This window comes from Neofelis nebulosa, chromosome 5 (genome assembly GCF_028018385.1).
Source record: "Neofelis nebulosa isolate mNeoNeb1 chromosome 5, mNeoNeb1.pri, whole genome shotgun sequence".
NCBI lineage: Eukaryota > Metazoa > Chordata > Mammalia > Carnivora > Felidae > Neofelis > Neofelis nebulosa.
In genome coordinates, this window is record NC_080786.1 from 56,939,476 (window position 1) to 56,962,679 (window position 23,204).

Here is a 23,204-nt window from a genome sequence, read left to right on the forward strand (position 1 = left end):
ATCACCTGATGTTAACTGAAGTCCAGAAGCAGAGATGATCATTCCTTTTCCCTATCATCAGGGCAACAGCAGCCTAACACTCTCACAATGCCTCACTTTATCTCCTCATATAGGCATTTCATCACTTCACATCCTCACAAGAAGAAGAGCAATGTAGTACATTAGACATTTTGAGGGAGACTATATTCACATAATTTTTATTACAGTATATTGTTTTAATTGTACTATTTTACCGATAGATATTATTGATCATCTCTTATTATACCTAATATATAAATTAAACTTTACCACAGGTATGTACATGTAGGAAAAAAACATAGTATACATAGGGTTGGTACTATTTGCTGTGTCAAGAATCTGCTGGGAATCTCGGAATGGATCCCCCAACAGATAAAGGAGGACTACTCTATGTTACTTCCGTTTGATGATGCAAGGCCTCTGTGCATAACTATCTTTGTGATTTGGTGTGCCGGGCAACACCTAGTACATTTGTAGTAGTTCTGATTTAATAATAGCTTATCAGCCCGTGGTCAAGAATTCAGTCTTTCCTGGGGCTCAGTGGCAAAGCAGAATCTGTTTCATAAAAGGAGAACATTTTTCTACAGAGAAAGGTATGCCTCCAGAATTCTAAAGGGACTGCACTGTGTTTCACCTACAGGGACTAACAGAGGAAAAGTGTAATGCAATGTGATTTAGCAATCTGGCATTATCTGAAATTATATATGATTGTAATGCTAAATTATGCACAGTGTAGTTAGTGTCCTATTGTGCAAGCAATGGAATGCTTAGAAAGCAAAGTAATACATACAAACCAGTGTTTTATTATTTCACTCAAGAGGTCAAGAGAATTGTGCTACTAACTGCAACCTGAGCATATTTTAACACAATTAAGTAATAAAAATGGACATATTTGTAAAAGCCAGAAGTTCTTCTGGGGTAAATAAAAAGACTGATGTTATTTGAACAACCTTTGTGATATAAGTTTATGTTATTCAAACCTCAACAGTAATCCATCTAGCAAATTATCACTAAGAATACAAAATAATATTTGCAGGTTAAAATAGGAAATGATACAATTTTAACAGATAAATTTCATCTTGGTTCTGTAGGCAAAAGCAAATTTATCTGAATGATCTGTCATTCTCAAAGGCTAATATATATTTCCACTTTCCCTAATGTTGTATATTTGACAAAACAATCCATATATTTCTATATATAATAGCACTGTATTCTTGGTTTCCTATTATATTCTGATGTCTTAAAAACTTTATTGTTGCAGCTGACAAAATGCATGTGATGAAACATGTTTCTTTTTCCTTTTTTAAATTTTTTAGAAAGATGGAGAGCAAGCATGAAATGGGAAGAGGGGTGGGGAGGGGAGAGAGAGAGAGACACAAAGAGATTGAGAATCTTAAGCAGGCTCCATGCTTAGAGCAGAGGCCAACGTGGGCTGAATCCCACAACCCTGGGATCATGACCTGAGCCGGATGCTCAACCAACTGAACCACATGTTTAGATTTAATTAAGCATAATCTTTCCTGCTTAAGAATTAAAGAGACACTGTAAAATATATATTTTTTGAAGTAAAGGAAATAGAAAACCAAAGACCATACAGGCCTAATGTATTGCAACTTAACCTGAAATGTGTGTCACGTTATGTATATAGATAGAGAAAGAGGCCCAGTCACATTAAAATAAAGTGACTATTTCAGATTACTTTTTCAATTTCTGTGTCCAAAACTATCACATTCAGAAGAAAAATATGCAGACTTCTAAGCACACTGGAGGAAGATATTGTTTAAAATAATATGTGTGCATATCACATTTAACGAAGGTCTTATATTACTCTATTTTAAAATTAGGATAAAGTTATCCTTTCTTGTCTAGGTCTTTTTCGAAATTGTGTGTGTGCATGCCAAGCCAGAATTAATAATACTTATTAGGAAGCTTAATTTAATTTTAAAAGTAAAATATCCAGTTGTCATTGCCAGACAGGTATGTTTTCTCGATATTTGATATTCCACTTTATGTAATGATTTATCTTTCCTTCTCCTTTTTATTTCTAATACTCATACCATAATGCCATATAAGTAATATCTCAGAATTAAAATTTGCCTTACAGCAAGCTTGTTTCCAGTCATTATAAGTTTTTGGAAGCCCATGTCAATATTCCTTGGGTGAAATGCGTGTGGCTTCTTCTGTTCTGGTTTTACGCTTTAAGTTAGTGATGGAGATCATGTGTTGGTTTTGTGAATAAACCTGAAATCTAGGGGTGTTATTTGAGAATTATTCTTTCAGTTCTAAAAATTAGATCCTTGCCATGAGAAATATTTAACATTTTACAATCACTAAAAGTCAAATTACCTTAAACATTTGGGATGTAGAATGAACTGTATTTCTTTTTTTGTTTTTCACATTCACTATTTTTATTTAATTGTTTAGCAGAAAATTTACATATCTCTCCACCCTTTCCTGTAAGGTAGTGTGACAATTTTCCATAATAAACTACTTAAAGAGAAGCTTTGGTGAAGAATAGAATGAAATAGCAAAAACAAAACGATACCAACAAAGAAAACAAATCACTGCTGCTTTAAAAAAACAACAACAATATTTTTGGGGCATTTGGGTGGTTAATCAGGGGACTCTTGATTTTGGCTCAGGTCATGATCTCAAGGTTTGTAAGATCCAGCCTCTTATGGGGCTCTGTGCTGACAGGGAGGAGCCTGCTTCAGACTCTCTCTATCTCCCTCTCTCTCTGCCCCTCTCTTACTTGCACTCTCTCTCTCAAAAACAAATAAATAAACATTAAAAATTTTTAAAAAACAACACTTTCACCAATTATATTCAAACAAAAATGCACAAAAAATATTTGCACCATATGTGTCTTCAGTGTTTCCTCAGGGCTGGCTCTTCTGACCACCATGCAAATGGCCCGGTCTCATCGGCACAGTTTGTCAGTTTGTTACGCTGGATCTGGGATGCTCACCCAGCTACACCCTAGGAAGCCCGGGATAGAAGACTCTAAGATCTTGAAATCCCAAATTATTATGGTTCCATGATGCCAGTAATGCAAAATTTGTGGCAATCATGCTTGTCCACCTCATAAATACACACTTGAGTGATGCTATTCTGCAGACTGTTTTTTAGTCCTGAGTCGTGGTCCTCTTGTCCATGTTGTGGGACCTTTCCATGGCAAATGCTGGATGTTCTGTTTGGAATGTCTAATTTGGAGATGAAGGTCAAGCAGCCACAGTCATCTACAGTGTAATGGACAGCGGTCATGGCCAGCAGCTACAAAGCTATTTTCCAAGACAAATGACACACTCAAAAGGGGCAGGAACTCTGTTTTCAGAGTTGAGACCTGCACAATTTTTGAGGCACCAACAACAGATATGGTTCTGTCATGGCTGACCCAGGCCAGGTGGCTCCCACTGGCAGAGAAGCTGACCCAATCCACCCAGCCACCAGTGCCACTGCCACCACATTGACATCAGCTTACCCAAAGGCTTCTTGCTGCCACAGGGCATACTGGCTGGCTTTTCAGCCACTTCTTTAAGTTAGACAGAAAATGCTCTGAATTTGAAACCATATGATCCTGCTGCCAGCAAAACATTATTGGGATGCCAACCCAAACTGACGACTGTGGAACGAATCAGCTTTTTAATGTGCTTGCTTACCCACCAGTCATTGTCAGACTCAAAGTAACAAAAAGAAATGAGTCGTGCTCCAATTCCCACAGCAAATTTATTCTCTAGAGGGCCACTTGGCAAAGTCACTACACGATTAATTCTCAGGATTACCAGAGTTGGCTTCTAGACACCATCTTTCAGACTCCAGACACAGGCATTGTGGTCTGTCCCACAAATGACGATGTGGTCACTCTTGAGAGCCCAGTCCATACCTGGGATATGTCCGTTGTGCTCCTTGAGTTCATGAGCTTTCACCCATTGGCTCCTGTTCTTCTTATAGATGTGACTTCGTAATTATTGGGGCTAAGAGCAATCTGGGTACAATCCCTGTTCCAGACATGACAGGTGATTGGCTCTAGTAAAAGCCGATGCAGAGACATTATACCTAGTGTTTTTTAAAGGATAGAAAGCAGGTATCAGGGCAGTCCAGACCTGCTCAGAGTGGAGAATTTACAGACCCTGGTCAGTCTCTGGGAACAGACTCCTGCAGGTGCCCTCAGATGAACTCAGGAAACTAGTTAGGTATTTACTAAAGTGGCCCAGGAGAGAAACAGCCAGATAAGGAATAAAAGTGATTATGCAGGGCGCTGACTTGGAAGCTAAGTAGTAGCTGCTGTTAGATCAAATTGTTGGAAAAGAATTTGGTGTTGTGCAAACTGTAGAGAATGCACTCGAGGATGATGTACCGTCAATGGCATGGCTGTGGATGCTTGGCCTTGAGGCTAATCCTTCGGCACCTCCTGTGATTCCATGAGCTATGCAAAATAATTTCATTTTCCAATTATATTAGTGAGTTGTCTTTCATTACTCGTACCTAAGAACTTGACAAATATTCACAAAAACAGAGGAAAAATAGGATTGGGATGGGTTCCAAGACTGACTACATAGTAAAGAGACAAGAATCTGAATGAGATTGTGTCATGTATCCTTGGCTTTTGAATATATTTGATTTGATCCTATATGTGTCAAGTTCAAGAAGTAAAAATATAACTCAGGACCTTATCTCTCAAACCTGCCCCTTAGCGATGTTCTCACTCTATGTCCTTAGAGCACTTCCTAGTTAAAATCTCCTTTATCTCACTAACATTATTAAAATAACATCTTATGTCACCTTTCTGCTTCAAGTTTTCATGTCTCAAATCTACCTCCTATGTTACCTAGAGGCTAAATTACCCAGAGAGATAAAATTAATCATGTCTCTTCTGAAATCTCTTCAGTAGTTTCCTGTCTTGTCTGCAGGATGAAGAACAGCCTCTTCTGGAGGGCATAAAAGACCTGCCCTGTCTCTCCACGTGGTCTTAAGTGGTGTTATGCTTTGTCCTTTAATTTCTAGGTCTCTGGTCTGGTTGTGGTTTGCTATACATACTTCACTATGTTATATATTTGAAACTTTATTCATGCTGTCCTCTCTTTTAGAATAACCTTCCTTGCTCATTCATTTGATAATAACTTTTCTTTCTCTTGGGTAGATGATCTCTAAGTGGGACTAAATGCCTGTGGTAAACTTCCCATACCACCCTACACAAACTTCTATCATTAATTCCACATGTTATTATGTATTTCCAAGTGTAAATTATTGATTTCTTTGATTTTTTTTCCAGAATTTGAATATTCCTAGGGCAAGAACTGAATCTCATTCATGTTGGGTTCCTATCCAACAACATTAACATGAACATTATGAGGCACCTGTGTGGCTCGGCCAGTTAAGCATCTGACTCTTGATTTTGGCTCAGGTCATGATCCCACAGTCTTTTGAGCCCAGTATTGGACTCCACGCTGATAGTGTGGAGCCTGCTTGATATTCTTTCCCTCTCCCTCTCTCTCTGCCCCTTCCCTGCTCACATTCTCTCTCTCTTTGTCTCTCTCTGTCTCAAAATAAATAAATAAACTTAAAATAAATAAACATTATGTGGCACATAATAATGCTTAATAAATGATGATTCTGTCATTTCAGGCAATGTAGATGACTGAAATATGAAGATGAAATTAGATAATGTTTTTTGGAAAGCATGTGATCCAAAATATTATCTATGATAAACCCCAAAATATCATCTACACCTTAGTTACCATTACGGTCATCTTTAGAGTACTTATAGTTGAAAGGAATGAATTAATATTAAGACATGCATATGTTTAGGGATTGTCTATATTCCACAATGTAGAAATAAATTTAGTGATTCTTACTTACAAAATAATGTATATAGTACACTTTGATGAAATTTTGGCAACTTAAGAGTTATACAATATAATGTTGCATTTAAAATAATTTTTTTTTTATCTTTTAATTTCTTTTTGCTTTAGAAAGAAATATCATTGCAGGTTGAGGTATTGCTTGTTTATGTCAATGCCCTGTGACATTTCAATTCAGTATAACAATTTTGGAGAATTTTATTAGAGTTCCACATTAAATAACTACGATGCCTAAAATACTGAATTTATCAGATTTATAACAGGTTTTTGAAATACATAATCATGCATCCCAAACAATTTTGGGAAATACATAATACATATTTCACATATGCATAAAATACACAATTTGTTATATTTGTGAGTGGAAGACACCAAAATATAACCATATCTCTCAGTTCATATTATATTGCCCCTTTATAGACATAAAGTATTGTAAAATCATCTTCTGACCCATTTTATTAACTGTGGCATTAGTCACAACATTGTTTATGGTATTTTGATACTCTTAACTATAAATTTATATTTGAATCTCTCAGACACAAACACCAATTATTATAATATAGGGAGTTAAAAGATACAAATTACTTCCTGGATAATTTTAAGAAAACTTTTACTCTATATTCCCTCATTTCATGGTAAATAAAAACATGCCTATCTAAATATGTTTCGTATAACTGTATTATACATCCTTTACTGCATCATCGAAAGTTTCATTTCAAAAAATACATATGAATTTTCTCCATTGTTGCAGAAATATATTCACTTTACTTATATTAGTACATAATAAATTAGTAATTATAAAACCTTCAATTTTCATTTAAGAATTTTTATCTGTGATATTATGAATGTGTATTTTGTCACATATTCAATGCTGGAAATGGAAATTTTAAATTTTCCATGGAGTAAATGCATATGTATTTATATGTACACATGCATAGTTATTCAAGCATATGGGTGAAAATACTTCTCTCCATGTATGTATGAACACATGTTTGATAAATACTGAGTGTTAATGACAGATGTCATTTTAAACAGATGTAAAGCAAATTAGGCCTACTCTCTAGAATTGCTGGTGTTCTGATTTTCTCTGACCTTGAATAGTACACGTCTTCCTATTGCTTTAGTTAGTTTCCACCCCCTTTTCTTCCTTCAATTTTCTTTAGAACCAAGGTCAGACCTTCTATATCAGTTCCCTACAGAGTAAGAAATGGCTTATGAGAAAGTACAGAAGCTATTTGGGGTTAGAGATACAGCTTAAAGGGAAACATCTAAAGACAAAAAGTTGGAAAGGCCCAAAGGTTTCATGTGCAACCCTTAAAGGAAAAAAAAATAAAGTTCACACAGATACTAAAACTATATATGAGTTGATTTCAACTTTGATGGAAAGTTCTTTCAGAGTCTGATAGGAGAATTATAAGTAATTGCAATTTTAAGAGAGTTCTTGCTTATTGTTACATCAGAACTATATTATGTTTTTTACAATATGTAACATATTTGCCTATAATATCCCTTGTGGCTTTGCTATTCAAGTGTCCGAAATCTACTTAACAACTCATATAGAGTCAATGATAATTCCATTTGTGAACTTTTATGGTTCTTATATGTGAATGAACAGGGGAATGTGAAGCAAATCACGGTGTTCTTGCTCCTGACACCTAACTCTAAAATGAAACATGTTTAAAATACACACCCCCACACACCCACCCACACACACACACTTATACAATAGAGTTTTATAGTTGCATAGTTTGCAAGGGTGAAATTAATGATATGAGAAAAGTAGAAATCGAACAGGATTTCATATAATGTAGAAAAGATATATAGCCAAATATATCAGATTCTTAAAGCTGCCATAACAAAGTACTACCAAATGGGTGGCTTAAAACAATAGAAATTTATTCTCTCAGAATTCTGGAGGGCGGAAGTCTGAAATCAAGATGTCAGCAGGGCTTTTCATAAATGGCTTTTATTATGTTGAAGTAATTTCCTTCTATTTCTTATTTGTCGACTTTTTTTTCCTGAGAGTATTGCATTTTGTCACATGTTTTTTTCTGCACCAGCTAAGATCACCATGTACATATTTTTCGGCTCCTCCTTCTGTTAATGTGATATATCACATTGAGTTTCACATGTTGAAACCTCCCTGCTTTCCAGAAATAAATCCCACTTGGTCATGGTGTATAATCCGTTTAATGTACTGTTGAATTGGTTTGCTAGTATTTTGTTGAGGATTTTTACATCAGTATTCAACAGGGATATTGGTCTGTAATTTTTTTTTTCTTATATCTTTGTCTGGCTTTAATATTAGGGTAGTGCTGGCTTCAAAAATGAATTTGGAAGTATTCTCTCCTTTTCAAGTTTTTGAACAAGCTTGAGAAGCATTGATGTTAATTTTTCTTTGAGTGATTGTTACAGTTCTCCAGTGAGGCCATCTGGTCTTGAGTATTTCTTAGTTGGGAGGATTGGATTACTGATTTAATCTCCTGACTAATTATATGTCTGTTTTGTTTTGTTTTGTTTTGTTTTGTTTTGTTTTGTTTTGTTTTCCTTCATGAGTCAGTCTTGGTAGACTGCATGTTTCTAGGAATCTATCCATTCCTTCCAGGTTATCCAATTTGTTGGCACAGTGTCTTATAATCTTCTTTCTTAATTTTTTTTTAACGTTTATTTATTTTTGAGACAGAGAGAGACAGAGCATGAATGGCGGAGGGTCAGAGAGAGAAGGAGACATAGAGGCTGAAACAGGCTCCAGGCTCTGAGCCGTCAGCACAGAGCCGGATGCGGGGCTCGAACTCATGGACCGGGAGATTATGACCTGAGCCGAAGTCGGACACTTAACCAACTGAGCCACCCAGGCGCCCCCTTTTTATTTTTTAATTTTTTTAATAATCTTTATTTATGTAGCATCAGTTGTAATATTTCTTCTTTCACTTCAGATTTTTCTATTATAGAGTTTTTTCTCCTTTTGCTTTAGTATATATTTAAGACTGTCAATTTTGTTGATCCTTTCAAAAAACCAATGATTAGGTTTTTTTTTTTTTTTTTTTTTTTTGTATTCTAATCTTTATTTCCTTCCTTCTGCTAACTTTGGGTATAGTTGTTGTTTTTCCAGTTCCTGTAGTGTAAAGTTAGATTTTTGTTTTGAGATTTTTTCTTCTATTTATTTATTTTATTATTTATTTATTTTTACTTTTAAAGACAGAGAGAGTATGACAGTGGGGAAGAGGGGCAGAGGGAGGGAGGGAGAGAGAGAGAGAGAGAGAGACAGAGAGAGAGGGAGAGAATCTTAAGCATTCTTCATGCTCAGCATGAAGCCTGATAAAGAGCTCAATCTCACAACCCAGGGATCCAAACCTGAGCTGAAATCAAGAGTCTGATGCTCAACGGACTAGCCACGCAGGTGTCTCTCGTTCTTTTTTAATGCAGACATTTAGCATTGTAAACTTCTCTCTTAGTATTGCTTCCACTGCATCCTAAGTTTTGGTATGTTGTAGTTTAGTTTTCATTTATCTCAACGTCGTTTCTAATTTCCCTTGTAATTTCTTTTTCCACTCGTTGATTACTCAAGAGCATACTGTTTAATTTCCACATATATGTGAATTTTACAGTTTTCCATTTGTTACTGATTTCTCATTTCACTGAACTTCTTTAAAGCAGTTATTTTAAGTTACTTAGCACTTAATTCATAGATCTTCATTTACATAGACTCAGTTGCTGGAGATTTTATTTTTCTTTTTATTGGGCCACATTTTACTGTTTCTTCACATGCCTTCTTATTTTTTTCTGGGGTTGGTCATTATACAAAAATCAGCCACCCCTCCTCCATCTTTACAGACTGCTTTCCTATAGGGGAAGCTCTTTACCAATCAGCTTTGGTAGAGGTTCTAGAAGCTTCCCACACCATTGTGGGGATATGTTTTCTCTAGGCTTATGTTGATAGTTTTCCAGTTAAAGAGTTTCACCTGAAAAAAAAAAAAAAGAGTTTCACCTGTTTCTCTTTTACGAGCTCGTATTCTCTTCCTCCCTCTGGCGTCTGTCTGCAGTACTGCAGCATCTGCCGCTCGACCTCTCACTGGCTCCCGCCAAAGGAAGTGAGCAGAGGTTTCCCGCCAGAGCTCCAGGTCAGGCGTTAGCCTCCCGAAAAGCTGGAACGTTCGGCATAGCTCAGCTCTTCTCTTCCTCTCCTCGGGATGAGACCCAAGCTGCACATTTTCTCAAATTGCGCTGAGCTGTGACACCTAAAGGTAAGTGCCCTCTTAGGTAAAATGTAACAGCTTTTTTTTTTTTTTTTTTTTTTTTTTTTTTCCCACCCCCCTCAACGCGGCTTTTCCCAGCTTTGTGCTTGCCTGGGGTACTGTGACTTTTTAACCCATTTCTGGAGTTCTTATAAAGGCTTTGCGGATCTTGTATTGTTGTTCGGTGAGTTTCTCTGTGGCGGAAGGAGAGGGGGCTTCCTTATGGCCATCTTCCTGCCTTCGCTCAGGCTTTGTTGTCTTTGGGGGCCTCTCTCACTGGTTTGCAGATTCTTGCCTTCTCCCTGTGTCCACCTGGTTTTCCCTAGGTCTTGTCTGGTGTCCTCACCTCGCCTTGATAAAGATATTGGTCATACTCGTTCGGGGCTCATCCGTAGGGCTTTATTTTTCCTTAATTACATCTCTGAAGGTTTTATCTCCAAATACAGTCACACCTGGAGATACGCTTGGTTAGACTGTCAGCATATGAACTGAGGGAACACAATTCAGCCCAGAACAAAGTCTGAATTTTAAAATCCGGAACAATATGTTTTTGATAAATGAAGAAATAAGGGGACTAATCACTTTAAACCTAGTATTCATTAATAATAAAATAGAGACTTGTGAAACAAAAAATACTTAAAAGAGCAGTTACCATTTTATTTAGTGTTAAAGTGCATGGAGAACAATTTTAATGTGCAATAAATTTCTGAGCTGTATAATTACCCACAATGATGAGAAATATCAGCAAAACAGGTACACTGATGAACAAGAAAAGCTATCTGGCAGTGAAAACTCAAGAGTCTGCAATTTTGTTTTTTAACATTTGACCCAGGAAGAAGTAACTCTGTAACAATTTCAGCACCTGTATTTCCTTTTGATGGCTACTTAGATCCATATTTGGTAGAGTATGAGCTTTGAACAACTAATGTAATATAGCCCCTTCTCATTATATTTTTGACAGAATTTCTCCTTAAATAATAGGTTTTATAATTTGTGGTAAGAATAGAAAAGAATGTAAACTTTTTATACAAATATTTTTATACTTATATGCTCTAGTTTTTTTTTTTTGAAAACACAATCTTTTTTTTTTTTTTTTTAATGTTTGTTTATTTTTGAGATAGAGTGCGAGTGGGGGAAGGGAAAAGAGAGGGAGACACAGAATCCCAAGCAGGCTCCAGGTTCTGAGCTGCCAGAACAGAGCCCAACATGGGGCTGGAACCCAGGAACTGTAAGATCATGACCTGAGCCAAAGTCAGATGCTTAACCAACTGAGCCACCCAGGTGCCCTGAAAACAATCTTTGTATAATAAATGAGACAAAAAGCTTTAGAGTTAAATATAAGCCCAAAATAGGAAAAAAACTAGGAAACATGGAAGTTACATGGATAGACTAAAATAGTAATGTTGGACCTTTTGTAAAATCTGAATAAACCACACGTTGTATTCCTGAAAATTTGGGGTGATAGAATTTCTCAGTGACCTAAAAGCATAAACCTCAGTGTGTACAGCCTCTAGCCCATTGTGATTCAGCATCTCCCTTTGGAGAACAGAATTGACTGTGGCTGCTGAATCTCTTTGCTCTGCTTGTTGAGTTTTAATCAGCTATATTCCCATTTTATGGGGAGAACACAAAATAGAAGAAATGATTTTAGGGTAGAGATTTGAACTCTTGTACTTATCTTTCCTTCTTCGATCTGGACCTGGAAAACATTAATTTCAGTGCCCACTTTGTTCGATGGTGATGAGAAAAGTAATTTGAGTTTTAGTTTGAGAGACTCATTTCCACTGCTGCATATTGAAAGTAGTCACTCATCTTCAAATAGCAGCTGCTGACATCTAGAGAAGAATTTGGAAAATTCTATTTAGAAACCAATCTGCTTTCATATAACTTATGTAAGTTGTTTACCTCATTCTTTATTGCAGACGATATCTGCATAAAAAAAGAATCCTTATTTCTCCGGAATTCATCTGTGATCACTGTTTTGCCACCTGTAATGGTAATTTTCTCTCTGTGGAATCAAAACTGATAGCTTTGGAAAGACTGGGACTTGCAAAATGGCTTTCATTTCTACACCGATAATCCGTACTATCTCATGATAGCTACCTCCAAGCTCTTTTTCATATTAGTACTTCCCTAACACTGGTGTAAGATTTATCAGTAATATCTAAGATACTTTTATATCTTTGCTTATTCTCCACCTTCACTTGTGATAGTTTATGCTCATTATAACTGATGTTCATATTATGATATTGTGATACAACATCATGATATTTTATCATTTAAAAATATTACAGATATTTGCCATCTATCATCTCTTTTGATTTCTCAGCACCTTTATAGGTGTGACTTTCATTACCGGTGAAGAGATTGAAGCATTGACAACCAAATCTTCACCTTTGGATAACAAAGTTCAGAATCTGCCAGACATTGCCTCTTCAGGCATTATAGTTAGGAAATTAAAGAAAATGTAATAAAAAAGATGAGTGCTGCAAAATACAAAGCAAAACAAAACCACCACCACAACAAAAAGCACCCAAACCCAAAAACTTTAGTCAGTTTTAAACATTGGTGCAATTTCCTTGAGGGAGGAGATTGTTTTATGTTTACTGTTGTATCTTCAAAATCAAGCACACTATCTTTGAATAAATGCGCGCGCGTGTGTGTATGTATATATATTCTGTTACTTATTTTTTTTATTTTAAAGCTTATTTATTTTGAAAAAGAGAGCGCTGTGTATCCAGGGGACACAAGGGAGGGGCAGAGAGAGAATCCCAAGCAGGCTCTGTGCTGTGAGCACAGAGCCCAAGGCAGAGCTGGAACTCATGAACCATGAGATCATGATCTGAGCTGAAATCAAGAGTTGGAAGCTTAACAGACTGAGCCACCCAGGAGCCCCTGTGTTGTGTTTTTTAGTGGGCTTAGAGAACATACTGTATCAACTGTGATGTTTTGAGATGGTAATAAAGAGTGAAATTATATTAATAATAGACAACAAAAGGTTAAGTTCTATAAATAATATTCTAAATTGAATAAAATAATATTAGGAAGTATAAACTAAACTGAAAATTATACCCAAAACTGTTAAAATCTGGGCTTAGGAATTTTTAAAAATAATTAAATCTAACCCAAATGCTGCATCTGACTCTCGTTTTGTGCAACCTGTTCGGTAGCTTCCAAGGAAACTATAATTGTAAAGTCGTAACACTCTTTCTTTAAACATGTCTAATGGAGATATCCTAAAAAGCACAGAATGGATGCATTATTTTAATCTCTGAAATTTGAAAAATGTAAGATTTAATCACAGCCCCTATAACACAGCTTGGATGGTGTAAGCCCAGAGAATCAGACACAGCAGAGCAGGTAGGTGGTGAGTGATTGTACTTAAATGACCATGGGGTCTTAGAAGTCCCTCTGGGATAGAGGTACACTTCTGTACCTCTAATTATCTGTGTCTTTATCTGGGGCAAGTTTTATTGTTGCATTACTTTTGTGAAAGTTATTTGTGCTGTACATTTAGGATTTGTGAGCATATATGTTGCATATCAGTAAATATGCAATATATAAGAATATGTAGAATTTTAAATATTTTTATAGCCCTCACATTAGTATGCATTTTTAAAAGTTTAAATAAATAACATGAAAAGGAGGAATACATTTATCAGATATTTCCCTTAAATCTCTGCAGTATATGTCTATGGCTCTCTCAGTTTTCCGATTTGCTTTTTTCACCCAGTCTCCAGGGTAATGAATACTAATATAAAACTAAAGTAAATATATTTATTTGCAAAATGTATTATTTTACATTAGATTTTAATTCTTTTATAAATTTTTTTTTAATGTTTATTTTTGAGAGATAGAGGGAGAGACAGAGTACAAACTTGGGAGGGGCAGAGAGAGAGGAAGACACAGAATCTGAAGCAGGCTCCAGTCTCTGAGCTGTCAGCACAGAGCCTGACACAGGACTTGAACCCATGAACTGTGAGATCATGACCTGAGCTGAAGTCAGACGTTTAACTGACTGAGCCACCCAGGTGCCCCTAGCTTTTAATTCTTAATTAAAAGAAGACTTATGAATATTTTTCTTTGCTTTAGTTTGTGTGTGTGTGTGTGTGCGTGTGCGTGTGTGTGTGGTCTTGATCTAAACTCTGCAAAGTGGAATATAAAGGAACAGAGGAATAAAAAGAAAAAAATGAAATTATTTTTTCTTTCATGGTTTTATGTTTTGATGTAACATGCCCAAACAGGAGTGAGGTTGAACTCTAATCTTGAACATTTTCTTTTATATTTTCTTGAAAATGCATTATTTCATTGGTCTTCTCTATTGTCACTTTTAAGGCCTAGTCTATTTGGCTACATTTGAATGCATTGAATTTGATGCACATCATTATAAAAATGTCAGACATGTTTATGAGCTGAATCTTCCCATATTAAGCTATTTTTCAGCCTTCAGTATGAAAGAAAACCAAAATCTAAATTAGTTGCCTAAACTTAATACTCGAGGGATTTCATGTAAAGACCTGGATTTCTTTTTCTAAAGTATCTGAATCTACATTGATACAATTGCCAAATTTGTTTAATGTTAATTGCGAATGTTTTCCCTATTAAGTTGTACTGTGTATCTCTAGTTCATCATAGCCTTCACCACATGCACCAATACCTCTTTATTTACCTAATATTTCCTTTTACTCATTTACCTATTTACCTAGTATTTCTTTTCACTCCTTCATGTTGCCTTCCTATCTTAAGCATTTAGCACTGGATAACATCAGAGACTTATATGGGGCGCCTGGGTGGCGCAGTCGGTTGAGCGTCCGACTTCAGCCAGGTCACGATCTCGCGGTCCGTGAGTTCGAGCCCCGCGTCAGGCTCTGGGCTGATGGCTGGGAGCCTGGAGCCTGTTTCCGATTCTGTGTCTCCCTCTCTCTCTGCCCCTCCCCCGTTCATGCTCTGTCTCTCTCTGTCCCAAAAAAAAAAAAAAAAAAAAGTTGAAAAAAAAAATTAAAAAAAAAAAAACAAAAAAAAACCATCAGAGACTTATAGTTATCTTAGTCTGTGAGGGCCGCCATGATAAAATACCACAAACTGTGTGACTTAAACAAGAGAAATTTATTTCTCAAAGTTCTGGAGGCTAGAAGTTAATGATCAAGGTGCTGTCAAATCCAGTTTCTGGTGAGGTTTCTCTTCCTGGCTTGTAGAAGGCAACTCTGTGTGTGTGTGTGTGCGTGTGTGAGGTGAGGTGTGTAGGGGTGTTTATGGTTAGGGACAATCACTTCGGCATGATTTTCACAGGCTCCATGGAGTTATTTTTTTAATGATTGTCTTTGCTCTCAAATGTTTGCATATGTATTTTTTTTTCCTTGTTGTTTTCATAGGTTCTGTGCTGCTTCCTTTTTTCAGGAGAGTTATTTAGAGAACACTTATGTGTAGGTGCCTATAGCAGTATTCGTAAGCTGTACGAGATGTTCAGAGTCCTGTAAGAAATTTTCTAAAGACAGAGAGGTTTGAGTGTGAGTCCAGTTTTCCCTTCAGAACTCTCAGCCAAGCATTCGTAGATATGTGGCACATTCACAATAAAAAGTACCTTGTATTGCGTCAGCCACCTACTATGACTCCTATCACTTTCCGAAAACATGGCTTGATTAAGATATTATTTGTTGAACTCTGAATCCTGTAGTCTTTAGAGCCAAAATATTAATTTCCCTTAGGTGCAAGCAAGGGATTTTGCTTTGTACTCCTGCAGATACCAGTTAGTTTTGAGAGATGTGCCTTAGGTGTCGACATCTGTAGCTAGCTATGGGTCCTTTTTTACTCTTCATCCTGAATTTACTTCTGCTCTGTTTTTATTGCTTTGGGAAATCTTTCTATATATTTTATAGTCCTGAGTTTTATCTGTTGGGTTTTAAATTCCCCAGACCTTTTTTTTTTTTTTTTTTTTTTGGTCACACTTGATATATTTTTGTTCTTCTCCCCTTTTGGTTTTTTTGTTTCTTTTTAAGAAATGTTTATTTGAGAGAGAAAGAGAGCACGTGTGCATGTGTTCAAGTGGGGAGAGGGGCAGAGGGAGAGGAGAGAGAGAATCTGAAGCAGGCTCTGCACTAACAGCATGGCTCCATAATGTGGGTCTCCATCAACACAGGGCTCAGTCCCAGGGAGAACTGGGAGATCATGACCTGAGTGGAAATCAAGAGTCAGATGCTTAACAGGTAGGCCTAGCCACCCAGGTGCCACCCCCCCCCCCCCCCCCCCCCGCCCTTACCTGTTGCTTTTAGGTTTTGTTTTGTTTAGAAGAGGAGAGTATGGAATGCAATTTCTGCTTCCAGTTATTTTTTCAGTATGTTTAAGTCATTTTTTTACTGTAGTTTTTCAGTCTTTGGATGAATTTTATTCATTCACTAGCAGTTTCTTCTGGAGATGCTTATTACGGTAATATTTTCAAATGTCATGTAAAAATATATTTATCTGTTACCTTTATTTTTGAATAAAGGGTTGACAGTATTTTGAAATCTTGAACCTTGATTTTTTTTTTTCCTTTGAGGACAAGGTAGATCTTGTTCTGATATCTGTATACAGTCCATGTCACTAAAAGATGTTTTCCCCAGATTATTGCTGTGTTCTATTCAAGACCATATCTTTAAATAGATTATGTGCCCTATTTTAACCACAATACACTTGGTAGTCCAGAAAGAGTTATGTGTACAGTCACACGTGGGATGCATTTTGAAAGTAGTTTTATAGACTTTATGGCCAATAACAACACATTCCAAAAATCAACTCCAGAAGCTATGTTATTTTAAATATCATTAACATTAATGGTGCTTAGCATTCATCATGTATGTTTCCCAGCAATTTTGCAAGCTTATTATTCAACAAGGCACTAGTAAAAATAAACTACAAAACCTTAACATTGAATTATATTAATAATAGGAATAAGTTCTCAAAGCTCCTCACTTACAAGTATTTACATTTACCTTCATCTATACTCTTGAAGTTGTCTGTTGTCTGTGTTGTGGAAATACCGTAGTTACTGTTTACCTCCTCATAGCTGTGCAATTAGTGGTATCACTTTGGTGGCTTGATCAGTCACCATGGCGGTATTTGCATCATGAAAATAGGTAAAAACTACAAATCAAGTCTTTATTTATTTGGTTGTTTTTGGTTGACTTATATAAGTGATGGGGAATATGTTAATAATGTAGATCAAATGTAGAAGTGTATTGTATCTGTAGCCTGAGCTGTGAATAGCACAGACCATTGAGGAAATCATCTTCTGGTATATAAAATGGATTATCTGGTTTAGGAAAGAATCACTGACCCATCACTGACAAATGACTGAAGTTTCTACATACTTCAGAATGAAGCTGGAAGAAGTTTGATTTAATGAATATAATTTGTACAATGGTGGGAATTTTACAGTAGACAGTATATCAGTTTTAATGGCAATAACTTCATTGGGGAAGGAATTTGTGTATTGAATAGCAATTCCATTTGTCATGGATGAACTGCAACTATAGATTGGCTAAGAATACAAGAGCTCATCAAAAATCCAAGATACTTCTTGTGAGATTCAATTAGCTATTGAAATTTACCACAAAGAATGTGACAATTATTTCTAATCCTTTTTATTAGTATAATTCATATTACACTTATCTATGTAAATACATGCACACCCTTTTCCAGAGAGCCATTTATAAAACATTCACCAGGTCATCATTGTGTACATCATAACAAGATCCCCACATGTATGTCAAACTTTGCAAAGCACTGTGGCAATGAGCATGAAATAGAATTATTTGGTATAACTCTACCAAATGTTTCTCATTTGCTGCAGTGAGGCTAGATGATTCACATGGGAATTGAACATGAGAATTTACTTCTCTGAGCTTTGAAGAATTTCAGAAAATTGATAAGAAAGGAAATCTCATTTTCTTATTTGCCTCACTACATCACACTAATAAGCTTTGTAGTGTTTTGTTTCTTTCTCCATTCACTAATCAACCATCAAAATTATGCTTAAGTTTTTTCAAAAAGTCTAGGTGCTCCACATTTCATTTAATGGTTGCTCTCAGTGTTCAAGAAGAGGTGTTTTCCTAAGAACTCAATAAATGTGTTTATCAAGAAGACCATGCTCCTTATTCAAAGGCTCTTGTTTCCTTGATGTAGATCAAGAGAGGAAGCAAGTTGGTGTACCTTTCTAGTGTCACTGGTATTATTAGCAAATAATAAGAACTTAAGTGAGGAAAACCTGTTAGCCTTTAGGACCACAGATTAGGAAAGGATTGAAGACTAATCTCTTGGTATGTGTGATGATTACAACACGTTATTTATAACAGGAATGATAAGTTGGTAAACTAAAAAAAGAAGCAAAATGTCTTATTGATGTTGCCTTTAGCTATAAATATCATCTTAAATAGAAGCTACATAGTCAAATATTAATAGAGTAATAATATGAAAAAATAGTCTACTGTGGCTGGCACCAATTCAGGTAGATTATTCTCCACCACAACCTTCTGATAAAATAAAAATTCAACAGTTTTAGATGTTTTCCTGTAATTAGATTATGGAGATTAAACAAAACTGGAAAATGTGATCAACATAACTTCCTAAAGATATAAAAAATGGAATACAGAATTAGAAATATTAATTTTCTCTCATCCTCAATAAGAAAGTGCCTCATATTTTCAAAAACTTACTTGATGGAATTTTGTCTTTTGCTTCACCTTGATATTTAGCAGCCACCAGAATATCAATGTGATTTTTTAAATTATTGTCAACACATCAAGTTTTAAAAAACAGATTTGGAAAGAATATTCAAATACATATGTGTTTTTTTTAACGTGTATTCATTTTTGAGAGACAAAGAGGAGAGAGAGTGTGAGCAGGGGCAGAGAGAGGGGGAGACACAGGATCTGAAGCAACGCTCCATGCTCTGAGTTGTCAGCACAGAGCCCGACTTGGGACTCAAATCCATGACCTGTGAGATCATGACCTGTGAGATCATGACCTGAGCTGAAGTTGGACACTTAACCGACTGAGCCACCTGCTGCCCCCATATGTGTTTCAGTTGTATGAGAAAACATGTGTTTGATGTTTTGAAAACGACTACAATTACTAACACAATGCTTTTGCTGTGTACTTCTGTGTGCTTGTTTTATATTTTTAAAAGTTTATGTTTCAAAAGTTCATGCTGTTTGCATGTTTTTCATTTTTTCTTTTATTTTAAAATGAATTTGTAGAGTATGTCCTTCTGAAGTATGTACATATAAAAGGTGAAAAGTAAAACATGTTGATTTACCAAAATTACGTACATCAACCCCCACAAAAAGTAGGTTTTATAAAAGAAACGTTCTGTGAAAGGCTCTTGTTATCTAATTGTTTTTCCGTCCTTGAATACAGAATCACCACTGATTTAAACAATATATTCTTGGGGCTCCTGAGTGGCTCACTTGGTGAAGCATCTGACTTCAGCTCAGGTCATGATCTCATGGTTCTTGAGTTCAAGCACCGCAGCTGGCTCTCTGCTGTCAGCACAGAGCCTGCTTTGTATCTTCTGTCTCCCTCTCCCTGCCCTCCCCCTCTCTCTCTCTCTCTCTCTCTCTCTCTCTCTCTCTCTCTCTCTCTCTCTGTTTCTCTCTCTCTCAAAAATAAATAAACATTAAAAAATAAACAATATATTCTTTAAGAATCTATGAAGAGATTTTTTTATGAATGATTAAGACATATTTTGTGGATGACTGAACTCATACCATAGAATGAGAATTATGTAGAGGTAAACTAGTTAAAACAGACAATAAAGTTTTTAGAAATATATGTCATTTTATACAAATGGTTACTTCTTACGGTGAGAAACTTAGCCACAATGATGTTAGGCTTTAGTTTGGAAATTCTCCTCTCCTTTTATTGCCCAAGTTACAATGTTTATTTACCCTATAGTCAAGTTTTTAAACCCGTGCTTGTCTCTATCACAATCTCATTTTCCTGTGTTATGAAATTACAGAGAAATTTCTCCGTGTATCTGTGATTGCTAGTATTTCAGCTTTTAAGTAAAATGATCACTATCCATATTTGATTAACATGGTTTTGCTTTCTTCCCAGAATGCTTTGAAAAATTGCCTACTCTTGGGTATTAGCTATTGTTCTGTCAATGCTGTATCTTTTAGATTGTGTTTTTTGATACCTGGTCTGTCTTCCTATTCTAAGATAGATAAAGATTTTTTGATCTACATTGTTTTACCAATGATAAATACTATATTTTGTATTCTGTGGTAAGAAGAGAAACTTTCCTACTGAGATATGAGCTGAAAATTGAGTACACGATGGATAGATATAAAGTGTCTATATTAATATTATTTATTGATTTGCTTTTTGTCTATTAATCCTGTTAAATATTCCTTCTGGCTGCATGATCTCAATGTTTGGATCTTAGGATTTTTCTTGTTTAAATACTGCATGCCTACTGAATTGTAAAACAAGTAATTTGTGATAATATAACATGCTTGAATTTTGATTTTACCCTAGTTAAACTGAGTGTTGACATGGTGATAAAGAGTAGGGGATATAGATGGTCAGGAGGTTTGAAAATTCATACGAAAAATGTTTGTCTTGCTTGGAATTTATTAATCAATCAATTATGGAGTGGTATAATGCTTAATTCAGATGTTAAAGATATTTAATTAAATAAATTAGCAGAAAACACTTGAGAAAAATTTCTGTAATGAGTAATTATGCCACAGATAAAATTCTCTGATAGGGAAGTATTTAAGATAGTCCCCAAAATCATCATGTTCTATATTGACTTAGACCGAAGACTGAGAATTAGGCATGGATGCTGCTACCATTCTTAATAATACAACCCTAACTGGTTACTGTTCACAAGGGTCACAACAAACAACAAACAAATATTATTGCTTGAATGATGCCTAATTACATTTTGTTTAATAGCAATGAGGAACATTAGTCTAAATACAAAAATAGCCACCATCACCTTATTTCTGTTTACAATGTGGGACCTGTGGAAAAAAAATAGCTAGGATTTGTTAATCTTTTATGATAAACCATAGAAAATTTAAATTCGGAATCCAATCTAATCAAAATTATAATAGTTAATGATAAACAATTAGCAGTATTAAGCTGCATCACATACTAAGATGGTTTTCATCTATATTTATTTTGCTAAGATTGTCTTTTAACCATGTGTGTGGATATTGAATTTTTATTAAGCAATTCTTTTGCTAATCCTGGAATATCCCTATGGGCATTTTTTCCTTAATTTGTTAAGATGGTGAAGTATATCAGTCAATTTTCTGATACTAAAATAACACTGCAACCAGGAAACTTTCAAATGGTTTACTAAAATCTTAGTATCTATGCTGGATTAGTTTGCTCATTTTGTTGAGAATATTTACATTGATATTTTATCAGAGATTGATACTTTTCTCCCAGAATTTTTTCTCCCTTTCTTCCTTTTACATATAGAAACAACTCAGTGTGCTACTTTTGTCAAGTTATGCACAATCTGATCCAGTTTTAATGGTTCACTTGGCCACTTAGCTAGAAGACAATATATCTCAGCTTTCTCTGAAGTTAGAAGTCGTAAGGAGAATTTGAACCAAATGCAATGTGCGTTTCTATGACCCATTCTTTTTTTTTTTTTTTTTTTTTTTTTTTAACATTTTTTTTAATTTATTTTTGGGACAGAGAGAGACAGAGCATGAACGGGGGAGGGGCAGAGAGAGAGGGAGACACAGAATCGGAAACAGGCTCCAGGCTCCGAGCCATCAGCCCAGAGCCTGACGCGGGGCTCGAACTCACGGACCGCGAGATCGTGACCTGGCTGAAGTCGGACGCTTAACCGACTGCGACACCCAGGCGCCCCTCTATGACCCATTCTTAAAGCATACACTAAGCAGCTTCTTTTTGTCTCTGCTTCCTTTCCTATATTCCTGGGCTGGAATAGGAATATAGATGAGGAATACAGATGTGATGCCATCAAGTCGAGTTTTTCCATACTTGTGAGATCAACATCAGAGAGATGATGGAGTGTGAGTCCCCGTATCATCTTGTAGGAAAGACCCTATAGCCAGTCATTAATCCTTCATCCCCTGCTGGATGGTTACATGAGAGATGAGATTCTAGCTTGATGATACTAGATTTCTGGTTTCCTTTATTTACAATAGTGTGTTTCTTAACTAATATGTATGTTATAACATGAGATTAATTTATAATTTCCTCCTCTTACTGGGCATTTCTGGCTTGGTGTCAGGGTTATACTAACCTCATAAAATATGCAGAGGTGTTACTGTCATTTCTGCTTTCTTCAAGAGTTCAGTTAAGATTGGTGTTCCTCGCACATTTGCTTCCATACACCTTTAAAGCTTTCTAGGCCTAACATTGTAGAAATCCTTTTCATTATTCATTCATTTGATTCTTCATTTATTTTAATTAATGGTTATACAATTATTTAGGTAGTATTTTTATTTTGGTACTGTTTTTTTTTTTTTTTTTTAAATTTTTTTTTCAACGTTTTTTATTTATTTTTGGGACAGAGAGAGACAGAGTATGAATGGGGGAGGGGCAGAGAGAGGGAGACACAGAATCGGAAACAGGCTCCAGGCTCCGAGCCATCAGCCCAGAGCTCGACGCGGGGCTCGAACTCACGGACCGCGAGATCGTGACCTGGCTGAAGTCGGACGCTTAACCGACTGCGCCACCCAGGCGCCCCTTGGTACTGCTTTAATATCAGAAATTTCTTAGCTGAGTTTTCAACTAAGTTAGACAGTCTCTTGCAATATCAGCACTTATATAACAATATTTTTCCTAATATTCAATTTTGCCTTCACTTTTTTCTTGAAGATTAATCTTGTTGGATATTTTTCAGTGTATTCATTTTTTCAAATATTGGTGCATTTTCCTTCAGCCCTCTTTACTGTCTATATATTTTTTCTTGAATTAGCTTCTGTTCTTATTTCTTTGCTTATAGTTACTGGTTTCTTGCCTATATTCTTGTCTATTGGATGCTTGGCTATTATTTTAATGACTTATCATTGTTGAGGTAAGCACTTAGAATTGTTAATGTCAGTCCATTTACCACTTT

At 35.8% G+C, this 23,204-nt stretch overlaps 1 pseudogene; it reads right to left on the bottom strand.

Annotated features, from left to right (window-relative positions):
* Nucleotides 1-2,962: 2,962 nt before the first annotated feature.
* Nucleotides 2,963-4,069, bottom strand: LOC131513118 (actin-related protein 2/3 complex subunit 1A-like; annotated as a pseudogene).
* Nucleotides 4,070-23,204: the final 19,135 nt, after the last annotated feature.